We start from the raw sequence: 10792 nt of genomic DNA on the forward strand, positions 1-10792 counted from the left end.
GCCAGAGAGAAAAGTCTGAGGGCAGCTGGAAAGCCATACATCAGGCAGGAATGCCGCCCTAATGAAATGAATGCTGCCCTAATCCAAAGAGATGGGCATGGCTGTACGGCTGTACAGCTATTTCTACTTAAAGCAATACTCGAATGCATGGTTGGTGCAATTGCAGAGGCAGAGACAAGAAAGGAGAGGAGCTATAGACTCCTCAAGTGTGTCCTGAACAACTGTGACACCTTGCAGTTATGAGTCCTAAGAGCATGTTCAGCGCTCATCCATGATGGGTCATGGATTTCATTTTTTTAGGATAGACAAGGAGAAAGAAGATGGCCTGGAAATGACTAAGAAGCCCCAAAACATTAGGGACTGAGGGATAATCTGAGTCAACAAAACAAACGGTAAGAACTACTTCCTAGTCCTGGATTAAGAAAGAATCACAAACAATTGTGTACTCCTGTGAATGCCGTTCAGCACCAATAACCCTATGTTAGAATTGAGCACGCTTGCTTTGGTACTGATGGCCACTTTAGCTGTGGAAGCTGAGGAATCAGTGCTTGCTGTAAAATTATCCAAGCTGAGTTAATGTTTGGGCTCTTAGCCCAAGCTAAGTTGCATGCTGCTAGGCCTGCTCTGCTTGCAGAAGCCAGTTTACATGAATTATTTACCATCATCATCAGATTTTGTCTCCTCGCTAGCTTTTCATAACTAGTTTTAGAGTAGCTCAGCTATGCCTACAAAAGCTAGAAATACAGTTCTGCATAAGTGGTAAATATATCCCAGGTCAAAAGCTATTTCTTTTTCTGTTTTTGGAACAATTCCATCATCCCTTTCGCGTGGTATAATTTGAAGAGTGTGATTCTTGCCTCTCTGATGAGAGTGCTGAGTGCCAGGGCTCTGAGGGCATCCCTAGGCTTTGATTGCCCTGATGGCCTCACCTGAAACCCCTACTCTCTGCCAATGGTCTTGGGGCCTCTTAGATTCCTGACACTAGGTTGTGTGTGATGATACTATGAAAATACTGTTTTTAAAGAACTCACATATATAAATTATTCCTGTCTATATTTATCAGTGTGTCAGTTTCACCATTGCAAATGCCATATTATGAAAGTCACAAGAAGAATGTTTTGGGAATTATGCATCTCAGACTACTTCTTACCATGTGAGACGGTATGCTTTTCCCCAAATATTTTCCCAGTATTTTCTACTTATGATATAAAAAAAATTATTCTCAGCTAGCTAAATATTTACTTAATATTTAAGTAAATATTAGAATAGTTCATGAACAAGGCAAAGCAAACTATCAAGCTATCAAAATGTTCAGTGTGTAAAAAAACAGGATCTATCCCTTGCTAACATAATTGCTATATTTCCTCTGTGATTTAATGCTGACATATATAGATAAAGCAATAGATTCTAGTCTTGCACTTGCTTTTTTTTAAAATTTATTTTCCTTAGTTATGTAAGTTCATTCTTTGATATATAGCATGAAACATAAAGAACAAAGTAAGGGAAAACAAATAAATTTATAACATTTTCTGTTTAAATGTCACCTGTCAACTAAAGGATCACAAAGCACTTTAAAATAAGTATTAAGTGTCTACTGAATACACACTTTTTGGGATGTGTTGGTTGGTTGATGGGAGTCTTTCCAAAGACTTCCTTGTGCTTTGGATCAAGGCTTAAAAGAATTAACTCTATTAGCAACCCAGTGGGGTAAAATATGGTTGGGAAAAGTTAAAAGTAGAAAGAGATACCTTATGAAGTTGTACATGTTGAATTAATAATACTGGGAATAAAACTGGAAAATACTTTCAGTCCTAACTGATGTACCTCAGGTACATGTTGCCAGCCGTTAATAGCAATCGTTTTAAGACTTATAGGTTCTATCAGAAATCAGTAAATAATTCTGGTATTGGAAGAGTACTGAGAGTACTAAATGCGGCAGGGTAGAACAAAGTTAACCTGTCAGTCTTCTGTTTGCCCCTTCATGTATGTATTCATACGTGTATAACAGTGAGCAAGAAAGCAAAATAAAAAGAGGAATACAAGAGAAATAGCAAAGACTCCACCTCTTCCACTAAATGAAACTCATAATTTTTATTGACCAACTTGAAGAAGAAAAATCACTGTTCCTCTTGGAGAAACTACATTTGATTATTTAAAGCAATATACTTGGAAGTATTTGTGAAACATTAAGGACAACCTGAAAAAGAAAGCTTTCTGCTCAGCTTCCTGTCAGATTTATCTGATTCAGTGGTCAAATAAGTTTAAAATAATGGCCTTCAGAAACATTTTATTTGATTTATAGTAATTTCCTTCTCTTTTCAACTCTTTAAAAAACAATAATGTATTGATATAGTTCAACATCCCGTGGCTCAAAACAGTTCCAGGCATTCTATGAAATGGTCCTAATCTATAAAATATGATCTTCTTTCTACAAATCATTACATCCATGAGTAACTTTATGCACATGAGTTATTCCAGGGATTTTCTGGGACTGTTTACATATTCTCCCTTAATCATTTGCAGAGGGTGTACATTAAAGGCACACAGGTAACTTTGTCTGTCACCGTAAGGCAAATGCTTAAGTCTGAATAGTGCATCAAATTAACAGGCTAATGGTAGCAGGGTGTTTCAAATCCACCTGTAGTTTTCACAAAGGCACCATGACTTTTTAAAATCAAACTCACAATATTGATTTACAGGGCACAACATAATTTTTGCAGCAAGTAAAAATTCGCAAGAAGAGGAAGAACAGAGAAACATATCTTGAAGTTATCAAGATTTGTTAAACATGGTGTGTGATATTTGATACCAACTGTATGAGGGGTGTAACATCTTTAGAAATCAATTGTGTAGTACCAGGACTATGAAGAGTGTGGAGGACAGCTGGAAGGGGCGTGCAGGGGTTGCTTAGAAAGAAAAGAGAGAGGGCTATTTAGTAGTGCACTTGGTTGTGAGAGGTGGTTCCCCAGGTCAGTGCTGTAAACTGTCTGGAGGGTGGATAGCTGATGCGGTGATGCCGAACTATGACAATGACTGGGAGTGACAGGTGCAGGAGCTCTTAGCACCACTGAAAGATAATAGGGGAATTGGTCGGGCTGGAGGGAAGAAAGCTGAAATCTATTGTGAGCATAAAGAAGATGAAAACCTGTTGTTAGGAGGAATCTAAGGCTTCTATCTGCTGTAAGAAAGGAGGGAATCAGAAACTCTCTGACGAAGGTAAGATTTTAGTGTCAGAAAGTGGGGGATAGCCATAAGGATAACAATTTGCCAAACTTGAGCCTGCTGCCTTGTAGAAAGCTTGCCATTTGCAAATGAGGAGCTTTCAACATGGGAGTAATATAGAGACAAAAATATCATTCGGTGTCTGGAAGGGTGAATGGAATGGGAAACATGGAAAACATTGGCAAAAAATGCAGTGTAAGGCTGAATGCTGTGACCTTTTTTAAGATGACTTGAACTTAATCTAAGTTAACCAAACAGTTTGGTGTTAGCTGTGATAATAACGAAAACCAAGGCAATGTATCTTAGAGTGATTCAGACAACTTCTGGACATCTCATGGCCTAGATGCCTGTCACTGCTGCTGAAGTCTGCATTAAGCAAACTCTCCTTTGGACCCTAGGTCCTTTCACAGTAATGTATAGACCTTCAAGTGGATAGGAATACCCATGAAGATTGGAGTGTCAAATACTGAAAGAAAACACAGAACCCAAGAATAACTGTGCTTGGTCAGACCAGAGGATCCTTCTAATCCAGTATTGTGCCTCTGATGAGTGGAGATAAGGACAGGGTTGCTGGCAGGCACAGGAGAGCCTGAAGATAACTGGTTGCTATTGGAGTGTTAAATCAAGTTGCTTTCAACCCTATATTAAAGAGGAAAGTCTTTATAACTGTGGACAGGCTTTACTGCTACGTACGTGCATTTTCTTCACTCACATGAAGAAAGTGTACTTTAAGGACTCCACTCACACTTCACAGGGCCACATGTTTCATACCAGGGCATTCATCATCTGACTGATAATTATAATGACTTTTCTTTGTATTTGGATTCTTTAAGGAGTGGGCTGTAGGTAAAGTACCTTATATTCCTTAGGTGTTTATACCCTATTAATTTCATTGAGAGTTAGGCAACTAATTAGAAGGTACTTGCCTGAAAACCTTTGATAAGTTAGGCCTTTGTCTCTGCAAACAGATGCTATGCCGCTGATAGCATTGCAACAGAGTGAAGCTACAATGTGGACTGTTTTGTACCTAAGCGAGGAACTGGACCTTAGAAAATCCAAGCTTTTTTCTTGAATGCCCTACAAAGTACTCTGCAACTTAGTTAAGTTATTGCAGCTCATCAGGTCCCAGTTCTTCACTGGCCATTTTCAGTTACTAACATCTGTCTCTTTTCAAGACATAATAAGGGTAATATTTTCAAGATGTTTACAGAAATATAGGACCAGATAATTACAAATTAATAGAGAGGTAATGAACAGATGCAGAAAGCACTGTATTTTATACATTTCCAATTGTTTTTTGTACAGTGTACATATGCATTCTTCTTGACTAGGTAGGGAAAGAAAATACTTGGGGTAATGCACAGTAAAGATCCATTTTCATGACTATCTAAATGTCTTTGTCTCTTTCAGTAATACAAATCTCTCTACACTGTATTCTAGTATTCCACAAGTCGTGACTGAAAATGAATGTCTCTGAAATTTTCTTTTTGTCTCTTATTTCTGGCTCCAGATATCAAGGAGAAGTGCATTTTAAGGGAGAGTTTGGTTCTTTGGGGGTGATTAAATGTGTAAGTCTACTAAAACACACTTGATCTAAACAGTAATCCCCCAGGGAGCCGGTGAGACTTTGAATTTTATTACTGAAGTGAGCCTACAGCTAAAATGGTTTCCTTTCCTCTTACGTGTTATCTTCTTACAGTTACACTGGAGAGCAGAATGTGATTTTATAATAAAATTTACTTAGTATGCAAAATTGCAGATGCGGAATCAATGAAGATGCTCAAACGGAATTTAATGATGATGATGAGTGACAGATGAGAAATCAGCTCCTGCTTCTAAACCTGGAATAGCTCAATGAGGCCATTGAATTGTAGGTGTTCACTGATTTCAGAAATGCCAGTAATTGTGAATTAAACAGGGATCAAGGATGGGTTTGTTTAGGGAAAATATGCCTTTCTAAATAGTCATCACTAAGAAAAATAGTCTTTTAAAAAGTAATTTAAATATCAGGTTTAAAAAATGCAATACATGAGCTTTTTTGGAAAAGAACTACCTCAGTGTTTCTTTTTCAAAAATATATTGTCTGTATAATTGATGTAGTTGATAATTGTGTGATCTGTGATGCTGCTGGCTGATTCACAGCAAGGTGCAGACGGGTTAGTATGGATTGGTAGTGAGGTACATACAGTGTTTTGGATTCTGTCACGGGCAAAACAGAATCAACTTGAAGAATTTTTAGTGTATCTTATTGCCAACTAACACGAACTTTTAATCGCTGGTTTGAGTATTCAGAAAGGAGATAAATGCGCACAACAAAACAAACCCTGAGGAAAAGACCTGTTGCCCACCTTCCCCAAGCTCAGTTTAAGTCAAATGCCTATCCTTCCCACTTCCTAGGCTCAGCTTCCCTTGGGTTTTGCCCCCTGTTACACCCAGTCCACCCCAATTCCTTTGGGGCGGCGAGGGGTGGCGCAGAGGGCTGGGGTGAGAGCAGAACTGTTTCTGTCTGCTGCTACTCGGGTCACCCACGGCTGCAGTCCCTCGGGGGTGTCCCAGCCCCAGCACAGACCACCCATTGTGGAGGTTTTGGAGCTCAGTAAGTTGCTTACACCAGTATTGGAGCCATATGGAATTTGTTGTGACTGGACTGGGGCAGCTCATGCCTTTCTTCCACACAGGGCACTGCTGCAGCTCCTGCTACTTAAACCAGTTCAGGCCCAATACACTCTTCTAAACTTTAACAGGAACTGTCAACTTTTTCATAGTTTTTTTTTTTTGTTGTTTTACAGCCATCTGATAGAATTTCAGAAAATTTAATTAGGAAATTAAATGCCTGTAACAAAATGTCATAGGGTAGCTAAACAACAGCATATAAAAACATTAAAAAGGGATAATGCTGTGTCCTAAAAGCTGACTCTGTCATGCCTGAGACAGGAGGGTCAGTGGCTCTGAACTGGTGTGACAGCTCTTCACACAACGCACAGATACAGCAGCAAAAAGTTTCAGTGACTTGCTAACAGTGAGATTCTCCTTGCATCGGTGCTTGGAAAGGCATTTAGGTGTGCGATGGGAGGTCCCACCTCTTGGGTGGATACAGGTCATGACAGTAAGCTAATCTGTTGTTAGAGATCTCATTTCATTTTTTTTTTGAGTGTGAGAATGGTCAAGTCGTAGCTGAAGCTCAGATGTCAATGTTTACTCTGAAGATTTGGTTCCCTTTAGTTCTTCCTCATTTCTTTTCCAAAACTGCTACCTGGGATGCATTGTCCATTGTAAAAATAAATTTGGACATAAAACCTGAAATCCTAATGAAGACAAAGTGGTACAGGGTATTTATATATCTGTAGTCAGTTTAGGTAGATGAGAGGATATGTGGGGATGAAGCTGATTTTGATTAGTTAACTTTGGAGTAAAGTCTGCACCACATACAATTCCAACAAGTTCACTGTACCTGTGAATATATGAGAGATATTTTTTTTTCCCATTTAAGATACAGTCAGTATTGTGCTTGGTTGAACAATAGCAGCTTTTCTCTTTTGAAAGCTGCATTTTTATACTAGGGAAAACAATCTGTCACCTAACTCCCATTTAGAGTTCAGCCTGTTGATTACTCATAAAGAGCTTGGAGATGTTAGGATCAAGGTCAGCACCTGTGAGGCAATCACTTGCTGAAATGGCTATTTTAAAAGCCTGAGGTTAAACATATATAACCAGTATTTTTCTTCTGTGAAATGACAAGCTTATTTCTCTTATTAATGAGAAATACAATCTTTCTGAACTTGAATTTTATCAACGGAGCGTATAGGGCTTTTCCCCACCCCACCCCCTCTACCCCTCCCTTCCCCCCACCCCCAGGTAACCTTAGCTTTTAATACATATGCATAACTGAAGCACAAAAAGTTTTGATGACTTCCTAAGGCCACCTAAGGGGTGGATGCAGTGGGCATAGGAAACGTGCCCACTAGCATACCAGCAATGTAACTTTAAGTAGCTCTAACACCTCAGAGACGCCCAGGCCTTTACAGGTTTCCTTGTGGCCTAGCTGGAGCTGTAGGAATAGGAATAACCTTTGTGTGTTTTTATGCTGGTGACTGTATGCCTCATGCTTATTCAATATGCTGTTAAACTTGTGTTTTTGCTGTGCCTGACCTTGTGTCTTATTCACTACAAGTGCTTCAAGCGCCTTCCTGGGAACAGAATGATTAAGCAACAGGCTTTTCCATGGGGTTTATCCTTAGACCATCTGAGAGCTCAATGAATATTAATATTCCACTGTGATTTTCCTCTGTTCTTCTTTAATAAGGTGGTAATATGATCTCAATTTTACACGTGGAACAGAAGTTCAGAACATTTCAGATTGAGAAGCTGGAGCCAGGATGCAAGGATTTCATGCTCTTTGGCGCAAGCTGTGATGCACCCTGACCGCTGGCAGCTGTGAGGGGCCGGTGGCAGGCGGGGGGAGCACAGCTGTGGGGAGGGTGCTTATGGCCATCAGCACCCAGCTGGGTTGGGGCATGAGCAGCTTTTTAGCCAGGAGGTGATTAAAAAGCAGAGGAGCTTGCGGTGATCAAAGGGGCTTGAGGTAATGGAGACTGTTTTTATCCCCCCCTTACTGTGTCTTGCGGAGCTGTGTCTTGTTCAGGCCTAGCAGTGGGGCTATGTGCTTCCTGGGGTTTGAGGGAAAGACTTCTGATTCTGGGGAAGGGACTTTTTGGGAAGGCTGCTGAGAAGCGTGTGAGGAGTCAGAACGCAGGACTGGTGAGGAATGTGTATGTGAGGTGGTGTTTAAGTTGCATTTGCTAACTAATGGGAAATACTGATTATGGGGCGATGTATGGAAATGAAAAAAGATGGGTGTATAAAATCCTTCCTCTTCTTCAGGAGTCTTAAACTTCTAAACTCAGGGAACCTTTATATTGTTTGGAGTCCTCTTCTGAAGGTAAATATTCTATGTTCAAAGACTGTGTAAAACTTTATATTTGCTGTAATGCAGTACCCAAAAATAACTGTGAGGCAATACTAGGTGGGAGAACGTGTGCTCCTTCTGTACGAGGACGCTGGCTGGGCTGAGCATTCGGGCAGCAGGGGACCTGCGCTCGCTCTCCCTGTGAGGAGCTCTTGTCTGCTGCTTCTAATTCTTAGAGGAGCACCCTCGTCTCTTGGACTTCTGTGACATTCACTGTCTCTTTCTCTCTCAGCGCTTAGTGCAAACTCAGCTTTACGTTCCTGCAATTTTTCATTCTTCCCTCCCTGTATTTTCAGCCTGTGTATTTTTCCTAGGCAGCGTGACCCATACCCTTTGGTAGCCTAGCTGCCAGTTCATAGTAACTCCCTGTTGAATGGGTTCGAAATGAGTATATTTAGGTTTTACGTGTTTGTCTTACAAGCTCACAATGCTTTCAAAATACAGATTACAGAAATTTTCTGATGCTGGAGAGACCTGCCTGCTAAATTAAAAATCTTATTCAAAAGTCCAAGCATGCTAGAAAAATTCAGTGGATTAGCTGTAATGCTGTCCTTAGCAAATCAAATTATTTTTACTGCAATTTTTAGTTTCTGAATTAATTTTCTTGAAACATTTAGCCTGAAGGACGTACTTGACAGCAGACTTGTAATCCAAAAGTGCTACAGTTTTGTAAAATTCTAAACTGTCAGTGAGAAAGTATTTTTAAGATTTTTTGCTTTGCTTAGAATGAATGGTGTAATCAAATAACCTTGGTTATGCATGGTATAACCAACGCTTCCTTAATAGTTTGGCATGTAGTCCTTCTGAAAAGGCAAATAGAAATGAACAACGCTTTCTTGTTGGAGTCTTTCTAACACCCCACGTGGCAACAAAATCCTTGTTTTTCTTCTGTATTCATGTCTTTATGAAGAATCCATTCGGCTGTCTGGCTTTTCTCTGTTGTATCACCGAAGCTAGCAATGAAAAAGACCTCCTTCGCTAAGTTACCCCTCACCCTCAGCTTACTCACTATTGTACTATTATTTCGTCCAGTCCCATTTAAAGTGAGATCTATGCTAGAGTTTACACTATTTCCTCTGAATTACATTTCTAGAGCTGAAAATGATCTAATTATCATGCATGTTTTGTGCTTTACAATGTAAACTTTTATTTAGCTTAATTTCATCTCTTAGTGAAATTTCATTTCTTAGTGAAAACTTCTTTATTATGTAAAATAACTTTCAGCTCCTGATTAGAAGTTAGTCTGTGGCTATTTTTGTTTCCATGGTACATATGCCTTCAAGAGCTATGTTTTCTACCAGTTCTCTGTTTCCCTCTAATGGTCCTAAATGAAGTTTAAATTTAAGAAAGTTTTCTCTTCTTACTCCTGAATTAGTCAAGACAACTTAGCAAATGTTCTTTCTCCCACACGAGTCATCTGCGCTTAAAGTTAAATTGTGTCTTTTTTGGTCTTGAGACAAAGTTCTGTAACAAGCTCCCAGTGGTAGCAGCTGGGTAACCAGTGAACCCCAGTGAGTCTTAGAATGGATGTGACTTGGTTTTGGTGAACATTTATTATATTGAGTAGCGTGGTATGGAAGGAGGTGAGTTTTGGTTGGATTGTTTTGAGGTATTCTAAACGAGGATATATTCCTAAAAGTTTTTTTCTGAGATCTTTACTTCTTCTCTTGTACTGTAACTTCCAGAGTCTTTAATTGTGCTTGTCTCTTGCTTAATCATTCAGCCTTCTGTTCAAGTGAAACCTGGATTTGGTTTTTTGGGTTTTTGCTTTTAGTCACAAGTTTTCAAACTTGCTGATTTGCTATGTGCTTCTCCATCTCTCCTTCCCCCCACCATTTTCCCCTTTGATTTTTCTGTTCTATGCTACCACTCCAATCAATGCTCTCTGGTGTATTTTGTGTCCATTCCGAGATATCATTACTCTTCTCTCCCAGAATCTGTGCAGAAGTTGTTCTGTAACAGCTTCTTCCTTCCCACCCCCGCTCTTTTTCTTTTATTTCTCTCACCCATGGCAGAAAGAACAAGCTCACCACAATGGCAGCTAATAGAGGTAGCTCATATCCAATTTTATCAGTTTTCATTACATCTCCAAAATATATTTGGTGAACCTCTTCAGGTTCTCTTAACTGTGCTTTCAGTAATTGCCACAGACTCCAGGGCATGCAGGTGATTGAGGCAGAAATGGGATGTGAGTCTGTGTATTGATCACAGTACAGGGAAACCTTTATCTCCGGATCATCCAGGCCAAATAGGCATAGAACAAAAATTGTCAAGCAGAGGAAGACATCGTGTTCCTGCTCTAGGACTGACAAAGGATACAGAGGTAGCATTAACAAGAATAGACAAATAACTTTTTAAAACGGTATTCTCTAAGGTTAAACTCTCAAGAAATATTTGTTTCTCATGGTTGGCACCAACAGTCATTGGACCTCTCGGTCTTTAGAGAGAACTTATCTATTTGCTAGGCAATGTATATGGCAGGATACTTTCTGTAGTGACTGCAGATTAACCCCTGCTATCAATCTGCTAACTCCAAATGTAAGCATGTGCGTGGAAGGTATCTAGGTCTGAGCTGGTCACTCAAGCACTCCTGGGCCTTGGTGG

Source organism: Chroicocephalus ridibundus, chromosome 4 (genome assembly GCF_963924245.1).
Source record: "Chroicocephalus ridibundus chromosome 4, bChrRid1.1, whole genome shotgun sequence".
NCBI classification, from domain to species: Eukaryota; Metazoa; Chordata; class Aves; order Charadriiformes; family Laridae; genus Chroicocephalus; species Chroicocephalus ridibundus.